We start from the raw sequence: 14,976 nt of genomic DNA, 5'->3' as shown, positions 1-14,976 counted from the left end.
TTTCTCCCAGCCCTACAACATGTATCTTCCTCTCCCAGCTCAATAATATGCATCCCCTTTTCCAAGCCTTACATTGCACACACCTTTTTAATAGTTTATTTCTACAAATTCCTCCAACATCCTTTTTACAGAAACTGAAAAACACAGTTGAAAATTTATAATTAACTTGAGTACAAGAAATCTATAGTATTATTATCATACACTGAATTAATCTATTATTTGTCAAAAATTTTTAATATTTCACATCAAATCTTGTATTATGATCTCATAGTACCACATGCTCCTTTCATCTTCTCCATCCCATCCTATTCAGAAAGTGACCTTCCCTGCTTTCTTTGTTTCTGAGATTCCATGCTTTAGGGGCAGTGGTTCCTTTTGATTCCTATTTTACTGTATTGGACCTCAATATCCACTCAGTGTATTCTTTTACTTTCTTGTTTCAGTCATTTGACTGTGGCCATGCTGGAGCACCACCTTGTATTTTTATGATTAAATATTGTTAAGAATTGTATATAAAAAAAATTAAAATATTTTGTGTCTTGTATAAGCAATTTATTGCACATAAATTTTAACAACAAAATCTTATTTGAACCCCACAAAGGCCATATGAACCCCAGTTGACAATCACTACTTTAGGGTAAACATTTGTGTGTTGAGGATGCTGCTGTACTGTCACTGAATGATAGGTCAGTGTCTTACCAAGAGATGAAGCAACTCCATAGATGTTTTAGTTCCTTCCACTGTGACACCAGAACTGCACCAAGTCATCCACCAATGTAGGTGAGAAAACTCCCACACAACATCACAAGCTGAGATTTTATGTATTTAAATGGATTAAATTTTGTTCAAAGTTTGTGCAGTGCCTCCAGATATTAGTGCCTTAAACAACTATCTAGTTTGCCTAGCATGTAGTGTTAGTCCTAATTGAGATCAAATCTTTGCTGGATACTCAACTATATGTCAAATCTAATATGAATTCAGTTGATCATATTTGCCAACTACAACTTCTCTTCTAATCTCACCATGTAAAGTTGAATATAAATCCAACTTTCTATTGATAATGATATTTGTAAGGTAAAATAATTTTGTGTGCTCTGAGGTAATATTAATTCTGACATTTCAAACACAAACCTCTTCTATGGCCAAGAAAGGAAGAAGCCTGCTTAATATGTCAAAAGTAACTCCTAATGGTTCACAAACCTGTTTTATTCTATGAAGTCTGTCACCCTTTTCTCTCTTTTCTAACGTCACTACTTCTCTCAAAGTCTATGTTTTTCTTATGTTTTTGTTATTGACATATTGACACATCTACAAACCTTTATCGATATATTGGTGAATTTTTATTTTACTTTTTTTACGACACATCTGATACATACTGCAAGCATAGTGATCTTAGATTAATCTTTTCTAAATATAAATAGACTCAACTTCTACACTTCTCTATTCCTGTCAGTCTCTTTTCTCCTTCTTTCTTTATCTAATTATTTATCTCTAGCTATCCATCAGTCTTCTAACATGTGTATTTACTTAAAAGTCAAAATAGTATATCAATATATCTGTAAATTTCTCAGTGTGTATATTCAATCACATTGACACACACAGATATACATAAACACACACACACACTGATGTCTCTGTGTGTAAGTGTAAACATGTTATAAACTCACTGTAAACATGGCCAGTTTGAAGTATTTTTTTTCATACATTAGTTAACCTTAGAAGGCAAAGCTGTGCTTATTGACATAGGATAGGATAACTCAATGAAAATTATGCCGTTACTATTTAGAATTCTTGTAAGCGCAAGGCTGAAAAGCATGCCAGAAGAACACAATTATGGAGAAGAAGAGTTAAGAATGTGTCGAAAAAGGAATGATATACAAGCAGTGCGAGTAAGAACATGAAGTCACTGTCTTTTTAAAGTCAACAGCCTATGTTTTTACCAAGAAATCTGGAGTTTTCTGTATGTTTCATGTACAAGTTTATCCTAGTTCTTCACAGATAACAGATCAATATATGCAAGTTAAAAAATTATACCAAATATGATATATATTATATGGAAATGAATTATTCTATGTTAAGGTATCATCAGAATGCTTTTGATGTACAATTTATCCAAACATTAGTTTACAGATTTCTTAAAGTTCATAACTGAACAATGGAATACAGTTGTATAGTTGTGGTTTTAAAATTTCACCGTAATTTTTTGTTAAAATGTTCTCCAGTGGAATAAAAAAAAAATACAACAGCTTTGAAACAAGATTTAATTGAAGTTACTGAGAAGACAAACAACTGTGCTGCATGCATCAAAAGAATTCTGTATTTCAGATAAACTAATGAAAACTAGAGAAAAATATCAAATATAGTTTAGATAATGTTTAAAGAGAAATGTGCTCACAGCAGTAAACCAAACGGGTGTCTACAATTGACGAAAAATGTTGCAGAGTAGGTGCTTGAAAATTCTCAAAATAGGAACTGTGTTATTCATGTTCCCCTCTAAATCCAAGTACAAAAGGAAGCAACAAAAGATGGAAGTTTGGATTTTAAAGTAAGTGATGGATGGTGCGCTAGGTTCATGAATTGATATGACTTAGTACTTTGGAAGAGAACTAAGATTGCACAAAAGCTATCTGCTGGTATAGATGATTAAATACTAGTTTTAGTTTCACCAATTTGGTATCAGAAATCAACAGAAGAAAGGCTACAAGCTATCATATATAAGAACATAGAGAGGAAATGCCTATTACTCTTGACATGACAGAGAACTGAGCCATGAACCAAAATGGAGAAGAAAAAAACAGTATTATTGAGAACTACTGACCATAAGAAAAGTAGGACTACTTTTGTTCATTCTTGTATGGTTGATAGTACAATGTTAAAATTAACAGTTGTTGATATAAAAACTCTGCCAAAGATGAAATTTTCAAAAGGAATTGTCATTTATATACATCCACAAGAGCAGTTGGATGAGGATGGATGGAAAAAAGAGATAAAGTTTGGAATTCACAATTTGGTAGATTATGAAAGAAAAAAGGGTTTGCTTTGGGACCTGTTTAAGCCATATCTAGTGAAGAATACTGTTGATAATGTCTGATCACAAAACACTGAAGTGGTGTTGTGTTTTTACATATTTTTATCAATATTGGTATTTAAAGCCTTAAGCTGCATTGAATTAATTAGGGAAAAACAAAGCACTGAGAAACAGTACCTCTGATCAATGTGATTTTAACCACAAATATGAAAATAATATGGTCATAGAGGCACATAAAAGACACCATTTTGAGCGTGGTTGTTGCCAGTACCGCCTGACTGGCCCTCGTGCAGGTGACACGTAAAAGCACCCACTACACTCTCGGAGTGGTTGGTGTTAGGAAGGGCATCCAGCTGTAGAAACTCTGCCAAATTAGATTGGAGCCTGGTGTTGCCATCCAGTTTCACCAGTCCTCAGTCAAATCGTCCAACCCATGCCAGCATGGAAAGCGGACGTTAAACGATGATGATGATGATGATGATGATAGAGTTATAATGTGTAAGACACTGACCAGGTAACATTAAAAAATACCAACAACTGAACAAGTATCAGCCATCTGTATATTATTACAGCAAGTTAGTGGTAATATGCAATAACTATGAGACGTAAATTGATTTCACTTTGCTAGTCTGTTGAGTGTGATTAATACAGGTAAAAGAGCAGGTGTAAATATTTATAAGAGTTATGCATCCTTCTTTATGGTTGTTGTTACTTAGCAGGATGTATGTTTTGGTGCATAAAATTGCAATGATTACTGTAATTCAATGTGAGTCTTTTTTATTCGTTTAAAGATGGTTTTGGCTTCTGCTACTGATATAGTATTTTGGATTCTAGCATGAATTTAAGTCCCTCAAAAGTAGTATCTATGAAATAGTTAACCCCATAAATTTAACTTTTAAATAAATGGTTTAAAAAAAATTCAACTTTTACGTGTGTATATACTGTAGCTTTTAATAGAGAAAACACACAACAAGCAAGTTCCTGATGAGCCAGTGTAGTATATTGGTAAAGAGCAATGATGTGGCATGGTGTGTGTGTGTGGGTGTGTGTTTGTTGACCATAGGGGTGGCCACTTTATGTATGTATTTACTGCAATTGAAGATATGCACAGACCAACTAAAACCTATACTATGCTACTGATCGATTGTACTCAGCAGATAGTTAAGTGAGTATTCTAATTATAAATACATGTACCCATCTTCATCTCTGCTCTATTCTCTGCTTGTGGAGGTATGAAGCTTAGTGGTTGGCATGTTAGACTCATAATTGTAAAATTGTGGTTTCAATTCCCGGACTGGGCGACATGCGTTCTTGAGCAAGACACTTCATTTCACGTTGCTCCAGTCTACTCAGCTGGCAAAAATGAGTCAATCCTGTGATGGACTGGCGTCCCATCCAGGCTGGGAATATATTTGCCATGAAACCAGGAAACCACAGCCCTTATGAATTGGTGTGACTCGAGAAGGTAAATTTACCTTACCTTTTTATTTTCTGCTTATCCACCCTTTTGTACCTTGAAACCTCATCTTTACCACCCTGTCTTCTTTCATTGCTAGGTACCAATCTATTTTCCCTACCGCAAGGCACTTGTTCCTGTCCCTCTTTCCTGCTTTAGTGTCTCTACACTTGGCAGCAAAAGAAAACCCTTCTCAGTACTGCACCCACCATTCTGTCTTGTGAGTTACTTGCTGACCCTACGAGTGCTAATGCTACAAAAACGTCACCCAGTACACTCTGTAAAGTGGCTGGTGTTAGGAAAGGTATCCAGTCATAGAAACATGCCAAAGCATACATTAAAAACCACCACAACCCTCAGGCTAGTCAGATCCTGTCAAACTGTCCTACTCAATCCAGCATGGAACAAGGGCATTACATGATGATGATAATGATGATGATGATGATGATCACATTGCAGTAATTTGGTTTCAAACAAGTCTCATATAAATCTTTCTATCTCCATCTCTCTATGACATATTTCCTATATTTTTCTCTCCTCCTTCCAATTCTTTACTTATAAATTGAAACTATCTATTGATATGTCAATAACATACTCTATGTGACTTTTATTAAAAAAAACAAACTGTCTCTTCTCCACCTTCCTCTATATTGCCTCCTTGCCATTTAAGAGTAGAGTATCTCAGTAAAGAAGATAACCATCATTTTACATGAGCAGGAAGTAACAAGATGATTAGTTACTTTTTTCTGGTTGTTTTATTAATAATCAATTCATTTGGTTATACTAAATTACAAAAAACAATTCTTATGTCTTACTTATATAATTGTCATAAATTATTTTGCCATTAATGTATGAGGCACACAAAAGAAAAATAATAATAAATGAAAAAAGCTGAGCAAATTTTGCAACCATAGTAAAATGTTATTCATATTCAGTAACTTAATGAGAAATTATAATGTGAGAAATATTGATCTGCTTTTGTGTTAGAATTTGATTCAGCAATAAAACCCTAATGAACATGACAAAATATTAATATTTTTCTGTTCACTCTTTGCTGACATTTGTAAGAAAATGTCAGCAACGAGTCTTGAACTATTAATTTCACATAATAATTGAACTCTCTGAAAAAGGTCAAGTCATAGTAGCAGATGTATGCTATTCAGTTATGTCTGTTAAACATCATAACAAATATAGCTTATGCCACAGCAATTGGTCAACTTAACAACTATCTTTATTTGGATTCCAATGTTTTTTCAATAGACATTCCAGGATGTGGATTTTAAGTGTTACTATTTTTAACTGGCAAAAATAACCAGCTCACAAATTGTAACAGTTTCTCAAAAAGAAAATGAAAAGAGTTTTGAAGAACATTAATTTGGCAGTGAACTATTAATTGTTTTTTATTACATCGATACATATTAACTACATTTATAAATGCTGACTGTGTATGAGACAATTTACCTCTTGGAAGCAAAAATCCATGTTTCATTCGCATGGAAATCCATATTTGATAGACACTTTACTTTATAAAGAACTAGCATAAAAGCCACCCTTAAAAGTTGTGGAGGGCTAATTGGGCTTGCAGCCCCAAACTAAACAGAGCTAAACAGCATGACTGTAATATGCCTATAATGACTATATATCCCGGTGGTGTTTGATCAGAGATTAAGGAGAGATGAGAATTAATTTTGTAATGCAACCATTCTATTGTTTCAGTCCCAAGTTGAATTCCAACTGTTGACCAATTTGTCTCAAAGTTCTTCTCTCGAAGTAAAGTTAATGAAGCAAATATCATTTATCTCCCACTTGATCTCTGACATCATCTGAGAAACGCCAACCAAAATGGCATGAATCAGACAAGCTCTATCAGCTAGGAATAGCAACCCAAATGCTTTTAAATCAGATCCCAATGTTGGATGTTCAAGACCCAAGTAAAAAGCACATTTTCAATCCTGGGATCATTCTGATTCCAAAAATGTATGATATGTCTATGTAGAGCAAATGTAGACTGAGATTCAGGTGTCCCACGTGGACAGGCAGAATTTCGTTTTTATTATAACGGATGAGACAAGAAAAAAAAAAGTCAGAAAAAATAAGTAAAAGAACCTTACTTTGCAACCGTGTGGTCTCTGGTTCAGTCCCACCACATGGTGCTTTGGGCAAGTGTCTTCCACTACTATAGCCCCAGGCCAGCTACTGCCATGTGAGTGAATTTGGTAGACAGAAACTGTGTGAAAGACTGTTGTGTGTGTGTATATACCGAGGAAATTATGTGTAAATGGAGAATTCTACGAGGTATAGTACAATGCAAAATACCAAAAGGAACCTCACCTCTTATATCTCACCTTTCTTCCTCCTTTAATGCCGATGTGATATAATTTCTTGGGAGAGAAATACATTTGCGGCTGAAGATAGCTTTATATTGTCAATTATACACTGATATAAAGCTTGAAACACGTGTACCGCAGAATCCTTTGTGTTTTTGTTTTTATTTTTTGCATTTACAATTTATATATATATATATATATATATATATATATATATATATATATATATATATATATATATATACACACATATTTTTGCAATATTATTTTATTCACTTAGTTTTACATCTTTACGCTTTTATCGCCTTCAAAGTATTCTCCATTTGAAGCAATGCTTCAGTCCAGGCATATTTTCCACTATTTGAAGCAGTGCTGGAAATTTTGGTTTAGTGATGCCTTTTAATGCCTCTGTAATTTTTTTACTTTACCTCTTCTACATCTGCAAATTCCGTAGCACCAGCTTCTGTCACCAGTGATGACCTTCAAAATGGTTTGGATCAATTTCCAACTGTTCTTTCAGTTCACGACACCCATTCAGTCATGACAGCTTTTGATCTTCATCATCATCATCATCATCGTTTAACGTCCACTTTCCATGCTAGCATGGGTTGGACGATTTGACTGAGGACTGGTGAAACCCGATGGCTACACCAGGCTCCAATCTGATTTGGCAGAGTTTCTACAGCTGGATGCCCTTCCTAACGCCAACCACTCCGAGAGTGTATGCAAATTAGGCACAAATTTTGCTGCAACTCTTTTCATTTGCAACTCTTCACTCAAAATTCGTTGGCAGGAGCACCAGAACAGGCCACTCATATCAACAAGTTTGTCAATTGTTTGGCAATAGTCCTCCAAGGTCACTTCATGAATTTTTATGAGATTTTCATTTGTTCAGGAGGTTAATGGTCATCCTGAACATGATTGGTCTTCAAGTGACAAGTAACAATTCCTAAAGCGTGGAAACCACGTGTAAACTTGCAGCATTCTTATAAGTTGTTTGAAGCATGACAACTGTTTTGGCTGCCATTTTCCTCAGCAGAAAACAGAATTTCACAGGGAGAAGCACTGCAAAACAAAGATGCACCATGTGACAGTACGGCTCCATCCAATGCTGCCAGTCAGCATACTGATGCCTGAGGGTCACATCAACTGGCTCCTGGCAGTGGAAGCTTGAACTACAGTGGACTTGTCCCTCAGAGAACGTTTCTGATTATTGTTGTGTATCCCCTTGAATATATATATATATATATATATATCATCATCATCATCATTGTCGTTTAACGTCTGCTTTCCATGCTAGCATGGGTTGGACGATTTGACTGAGGACTGGCGAACCAGATGATTACACCAGGCTCCAATCTGATTTGGCAGAGTTTCTACAGCTGGATGCCCTTCCTAACGCCAACCACTCCAAGAGTGTAGTGGGTGCTTTTACGTGCCACTGGCATGAAGGCCAGTCAGGCAGTACTGGCAATGATTTGGAAACAAGTTTCTCAACCATACAACCATGTTTATGCCATTAACAGGTAACACACCTCTCTTAGAGTTGTGACTATTACTTCACATTATAATTCAAAGGTTAAGCTTTTGCCATCCAAGAGAAAGAGATTGCTGTTAATATCTGTTGGACAAAAGAGACTATAATATATATATAACATAATATATATAATATATAATATATATATAACATATATATATATATATATAACATATATATATATTATCATCATCATCATCATTTAGTGTCCATTGTTCATTCTGGCATGGGATGGACAGTTTAACCGGGGCTGGTAAGCTGGAAGGCTACCACCAAACTCCAGTCTGATTTGGCATGGTTTTCTACAGCTTCCTAATGCCAACCTTTCTAACACCAAACATGACATAATGCCAATGTCTGACACATTCTCCTGCTACATTCTCCTCTTCCAGGCCTTCCAAGCCTGTTTTTTTGCTTTAATGACCCTGTTTACAGTATTGTTCCACCACCATGTTACCTGAGGTCTGGAAGGGACTTTGCACCAGCCACAGATTTGGTCTGTGGCACTCAGCAAGCTGTTTCACAGGAATTCCAAGCTGCTTTCTATGTCACAGGACTGTAGCGCCTCCTCCCTATTATCAAATTTCTTGGTAAGGATATCCCTAAATCTCTGACCATGTGAAAGGTTTTTAAGCTTCCAAAGCCTTCTTTTCTGGATTGGTCTGCTTTTTGGCATCCTTCTGGCCTCGAGTCTAAAGTCACTAACAACTAGCCTATGTTGCAGAGTACATTCTTCACCAGGGAGGGTCTTTATATTTAAGAGCAGCCTTGCATCCCGCTGTTTGGTGAGAATGAAATTAATCTGGCTAGCAGAATCACCTGATTAATAGGTTATCAGGTGGCTAGCTGGTTTCCTGAAGTTGGTGTTGCATATCAATAGGCTATTTGCATCACAGAACTCCAGGAGTGTAGTTCCTTCTTCATTTCTGGTAGCAAAAAAGACTAAGTACTGGGATTGACTTGTTTGACTTACACCCTTTATGATGGTGCCCCAGCATGGCCACAGTTCAGTGACTGAAACAAGTAAAATATAAAAATATATAAATCCTCATTTATTTATTTGTTTCTCAATACATTTACAAAAAAGTAACCATAAATACATATTCCTTTGTATCTGACAATAACAGACACCCAAAATGCGAGAGAAACTATGAAATATGTCACTTATCTCATTAAGCTAGTACACATATAATGAGTAGCTGACTGAATTTGTCATCAAAGTACTACTTTCATATGTGGCATAAAATTGCTGCTAAAACAATGTACAAAAGAAAAAAGGGATAAATGTAATAGGAAAATATTCCTCTTATGATCCAACACATGGAGCATTCTACTCAAAGCTTCTACCTTTATATAATTATTTAGGACAGCAAATAAACACTGCTGTAGAGGTTAGCTGTCCAGCAGATGCAAATATTTCATTTAAAATCAGCAACACTGCAAACATTAAACCCAGATTATAAGTTTACATTTGTAATGATAATCATTGAAGTACTTGGTTATGTTACAAATTGTTTAAGTAATAAGTTGATTTTCCAACAAAGAAATACATCATCAAACACAGCAACCCTCAAGTGAGAGGCACTTGGCTCCCAAGGGTAGAATTTCAAATCTAAAGAGAAGAATTTTAGCCAGAGAAGGAATTGGAGAAGAATGTTAAATCTAAGGTAAGGAATTTTAACCAGTGGAGAATTGGAGAGGAATTTCAATCAAAGAATGATCTCCAAACTGAAAAAGAATGTATCTTGTGCACTTTATATATCAAATGAAATATCAATATACACAACTATCAGGACAATTACAAACCAACATTTCTCAAAAAAGAATTGCTGCTTCAGATTTAATCCCATTTGGGATGATCACTTATTGAGATTTAGGAAACCTGCTCATGGTTGTATGATACTCAAGTTCAGCAAATGCTTTTGACTTTTCTCATTTACTTAGTTAAGTGTGCTTTTAGTGCTGCTGTGCATATACTGATTAAAAAAACAAAAATGTATCAACATTTGTGAATGTAGGGACCTTTGAGCAAAACTAACTGGATTTGTTCTTTGGGTATTCTTGTTCAATTTTTCTGCACACAGACCAAAATGGACACTAAATTAAAGGGAAGTTTTATGATCCATTTTAAATAAAGTTTCTTTTTTATATATAAATATATGATTTTAATTAAAATTATTAGTTTCAGAAATTTTTTTGCAATAATTGCCACAGTAAAAGTGTAATGGTGCATAAATGACTAAATCATCATCATCATCATCATCATCATCGTTTAACGTCCGCTTTCCATGCTAGCATGGGTTGGACGATTTGACTGAGGACTGGTGAAACCAGATGGCTACACCAGACTCCAATCTGATTTGGCAGAGTTTCTACAGCTGGATGCCCTTCCTAACGCCAACCACTCAGAGAGTGTAGTGGGTGCTTTTACGTGCCACCGGCATGAAAGCCAGTCAGGCGGTAGTGGCAACGGCCACACTCAAAATGGTAGATATATACATAAATATATATGATGGGCTTCTTTCAGCTTCCATCTGCCAAACTCAGTCGTAAGGCCTTGGTTGACCCAAGGCTACGGTAGAAAACATTTGCCCAAGGTGCCACACAGTGGGACTGAACCTGGAATTATGTGACTGGGATGCAAACTTTTTACCACACAGTCATGCCTGGATACTTTTGGTAAAATAGGCCTAGAAAGTGTGACGGTAGTGCTCATAACCTATTATAGAGGTGTGAGACTGATGGGAAGGAGATATGATGATATTGCCAAAGCAGAAACCTGTCAGGAATGCTTGGACAGACAGAACTCTTCTAAAGCAGCCAGGGTGCCAGGTGATGGTGTTAAAATGGGCAACAGGTTAAGCATATCAGCTGAGTAGGCCATGATGTGATTTGAACTCAGAATACAAAGAAGCAAAACAATTATTGCAAGGCATCGATGCCAATGTTATTACAATTCTACCGATCTACTACTTTGGATTTATCAAAATGGGAAGGAACCGAAAAAACCTGGGATCCCATGGGGAGGAATATATTTGGACACTGAAAATCACTGATTTGGCACATATCCTACAAATTCAGTCTGTAAGCAGAAGAATGAAAATATGCCAGACCTTTCTACAAGTCGGCATAACATCCTTTGTTATTGTTCTTATCTAAATTCTAGAAACCAATCTCTTCTTAAAGGAAATTTTCAAAGAATTAAAAACAAAAGTAAGAGATATTCCTAAAATCTTAGATACAGGATTCTAGCCTCTCCCGTAATGACTGATGTCGCAATTTAATGCTTATAATTTTGCAGTTTAATAACAAAAAATAGCTATAAAGATATGAACTAGAGAAGCCTTTAAATACTCATAGAAGTAAATGTTATGTTAGCCATGTCACAATTCTATGATAGTCATTACACTTATAATATTTTTTCATTGTAACATGATGCTCTTGAAAAAGCAATGATATCTATAGAAATTACTTCTTTATATAATAGAAACATTCCACTGAAATCTCTGCTCAACACATTTGGTAATATCATCAAGTCAGGTTCGATCAGTTACTCAATAAAAATGGTTATTTCTTCCAATGTCAGTAAAAACAAAAATATTTGTGGACAGTTGTTTTGGAATCTAGAATGTCTATAATCTGATTGAAGGACAACATTTGTACCTATAATCAATGAAGCTCTTGGTTATATTAGAAAATACTTAAGCAATAAGCAAAAGTTTTAGTTGACAAAAGGAAAAAAATCTTGAAAGTCAAGTTCTATTAAATTTAGTCAGTATGTAGGGCAGATACTCTCTTTTACTTGTTTCAGTCATTTGACTGCAGCCATGCTGGAGCACCGCCTTTAGTCGAGCAAATCAACCCCAGGACTTATTCTTTGGAAGCCTAGTACTTATTCTATCGGTCTCTCTTGTCGAACCGCTAAGTTACGGGGGACGTAAACACACCAGCATCGGTTGTCAAGCGATGTTAGGGGGACAAACACAGACACACAAACACACACACATACACACACATACATACATATATATAACGAGCTTCTTTCAGTTTCTGTCTACCAAATCCACTCACAAGCCTTTGGTCGGCCCGAGGCTATAATAGAAGACACTTGCCCAAGGTGCTACGCAATGGGACTGAACCCAGAACCATGTGGTTGGTACGCAAGCTACTTACCACACAAACACTAAGCAAATCTTTTCTATGATTTTGTATAAAACTTTACAGTTCATACTGCAGAATTCCAAGGAAGTTTACTTTTAGTTTGTTACTTAATTATTAACCATCTTATTTGTAGGCAAAAGTTAAAAGATATGACGACACAGATATATACAGAAATAACTAACAGTAGTTTCTGAAAAAGAAAATACCAGCTACGTAACTAATAACAATGCTAAATAAAACATTAAGAGCTAATCAAACCTTGTTTTGAAACATTTTTTAAAAAAATCCTGTTACTTAAAACAGTGGGAAATAATTTGACAGAAAAGGAAATAGTTGTGACCTTGATAAATTAATAGAAACAGAAACGTGGTATTATTTGGTATTGTAAAAATATGAATAAATAGAAATTTGAAACTACATACATAATATAATAAGAACCCAAGCATCTTAAGAAAACAAATCCTCAGTTTTTCAAAATATTGATTTCTTGCATAGGCACAAAGTTATATTTGGGAACGGTGTAGTTGGTTAACCCTTTAACAATTAAACAATTATTAACCAAAATATTCTAACAGTTTTATGTTGAAACCAACCAGATCCAGCCTCTCACACCTACCCTACAATGTCATTATAGAAATAAACAATATCATCATCAAAATTTCAAAGCTAATTTCAAAATAATGCATGATTAATTAAAAACAATGTGAATAAATAAGCATTACATTTGAAAGAGTAATATGAATCCTTAAGGATTGAATTGGTCTAGTATTTAGCTGGTTCTTATTTCAATGACCCTAGTATTTTGAAAAACAAGTTGATCCCAACCATTTTACATTTATAGCTGCTTATTTCTTGATTGCAAAACAATGACAAATATTTATAGTTACAGCATTTGTATGTCTGTCAGAAAAAAAAAATAACTCTCTTTCTATCCTAAGGATAATATACATATGATGTGGCAATGAGACAGACGCTGTTGGCTTTATGCAGAGGCTTTAACTTTGTTTATATGATCTTATAATGATCATGAATTGGTAACACAGGATGATATTAGAGAAATGCTAAGTGATCTACTGGTTTTGGTACTATGCTTAACTTTACCTACATGCTTAGTTTTAGGTTGAATAATCCTACCAGAATAACTTGCTCTAGACACACTACATAAAGTTTAAAGTATTCAATGATGCTTCAATGATTTAAAGGGTTATGGGACTCAATGTGATACCTCAATGAACCTAAAAGTTCAGTCATAAATGATGACAACCTCAGTTATACTAGAATATAAAGTCAAACAGGTTAGACTAAGATAATAATGTTCGCATGCTCCATGACCTCTACATTAAAGAATATAATGAAATTAAAAAAAAAAAAGTATTATATACCTCTTAGTTTATAAACTCTTTGATAAACACTCACTTAAGAAATTCTAATGTTCTATTTCTTACTTTTCAGGATTTGACTGTCTGCATCAGTTTTCACATTCACTATCCTTGTGACATTTTGCTTCTGTTATATATCATATGTCTTACTATCTTTTATCATTCAGTTTTTCTTCAGAAATACAATAAAATAAAAGTTTTTCCTGCTGTAGTATATCAACTGGAATTCTAGCCATAAAGCATTTCCTTTTTATTTCTCCTTATCCAGCTGTTACACAGCCTATTGAATTGACTTAATTTCCTTTCAGAAAAATGCATTTACTAAAACATAACTTTTCACTATGCACAAGTTATTTTTAGCTTCTCCTCAAAAAAACAACTTTACTTTGAAGAAGGGTCTTGCTTGAAATGTTAAATATTCTTTCCCAGCACACCAACAAACCTACTTTATGTTCTCTTATGACCCTATTCTTACATACTCACAGAATTGCTGACAGATTGTCACAACTAATATTGTAAACTAATTTCACACACACACACAAACACACACACACACACACACACACACACACATACACACACACACACTGATATTGATATTAATAACTAATACATGCAATGTACTGATTTTGTATGGAGACAATAGCCTAACATAGTTTTATATTTAGGAAGAAGTTTTTAAATAACTTTTAAATTTCAAAAGAAGCTATTAGTTTTAAGATGGCACTGACCATCTAGAAAGTGATGTATATATATATATATATATATATATATATATATATATATATATACATACTCTTTCTCATAAATCTATTTCTGTTTCATGTCAGTCTTCCAAGTTTACATGGATGATAACAGGGTATCATCAGTGAAATGGAAAAAAAAGCCCCCCCCACACGCACATATATTGTGTTACAGTCTGGATGTCCTTCCTAGCAACCAGTTCCTTCAGGCATTATCTATAAATAAATTATGAATATGCAACATCTTTTTTTCAGAAAAATATATTTGATAAATAAATATAAGCAGGAAATGATAAGATTTTGCAGCAATTGAAGTAGAAACCACTGAATATGGCTTGATATGTA

The 14,976-nt window shown here is 34.7% G+C and overlaps 1 protein-coding gene across 1 annotated transcript in view; it reads right to left on the bottom strand.

Annotated features, from left to right (window-relative positions):
• Positions 1-14,298, bottom strand: part of LOC106872353 (ras-related protein Rap1) — a 102,304-nt gene extending 88,006 nt beyond the window's left edge. Inside the window, exon 1 of the mRNA XM_089348545.1 lies at positions 13,892-14,298. The gene's annotated coding sequence lies outside the window, so the exon portion shown is untranslated. The remainder of the gene's footprint in view (positions 1-13,891) is intronic.
• Positions 14,299-14,976: the final 678 nt, after the last annotated feature.

Source organism: Octopus bimaculoides, chromosome 3, assembly GCF_046866305.1.
Source record: "Octopus bimaculoides isolate indiv1 chromosome 3, ASM4686630v1, whole genome shotgun sequence".
Taxonomy (NCBI): domain Eukaryota; kingdom Metazoa; phylum Mollusca; class Cephalopoda; order Octopoda; family Octopodidae; genus Octopus; species Octopus bimaculoides.
This window is presented reverse-complemented; position numbering and strand designations above follow the sequence as displayed.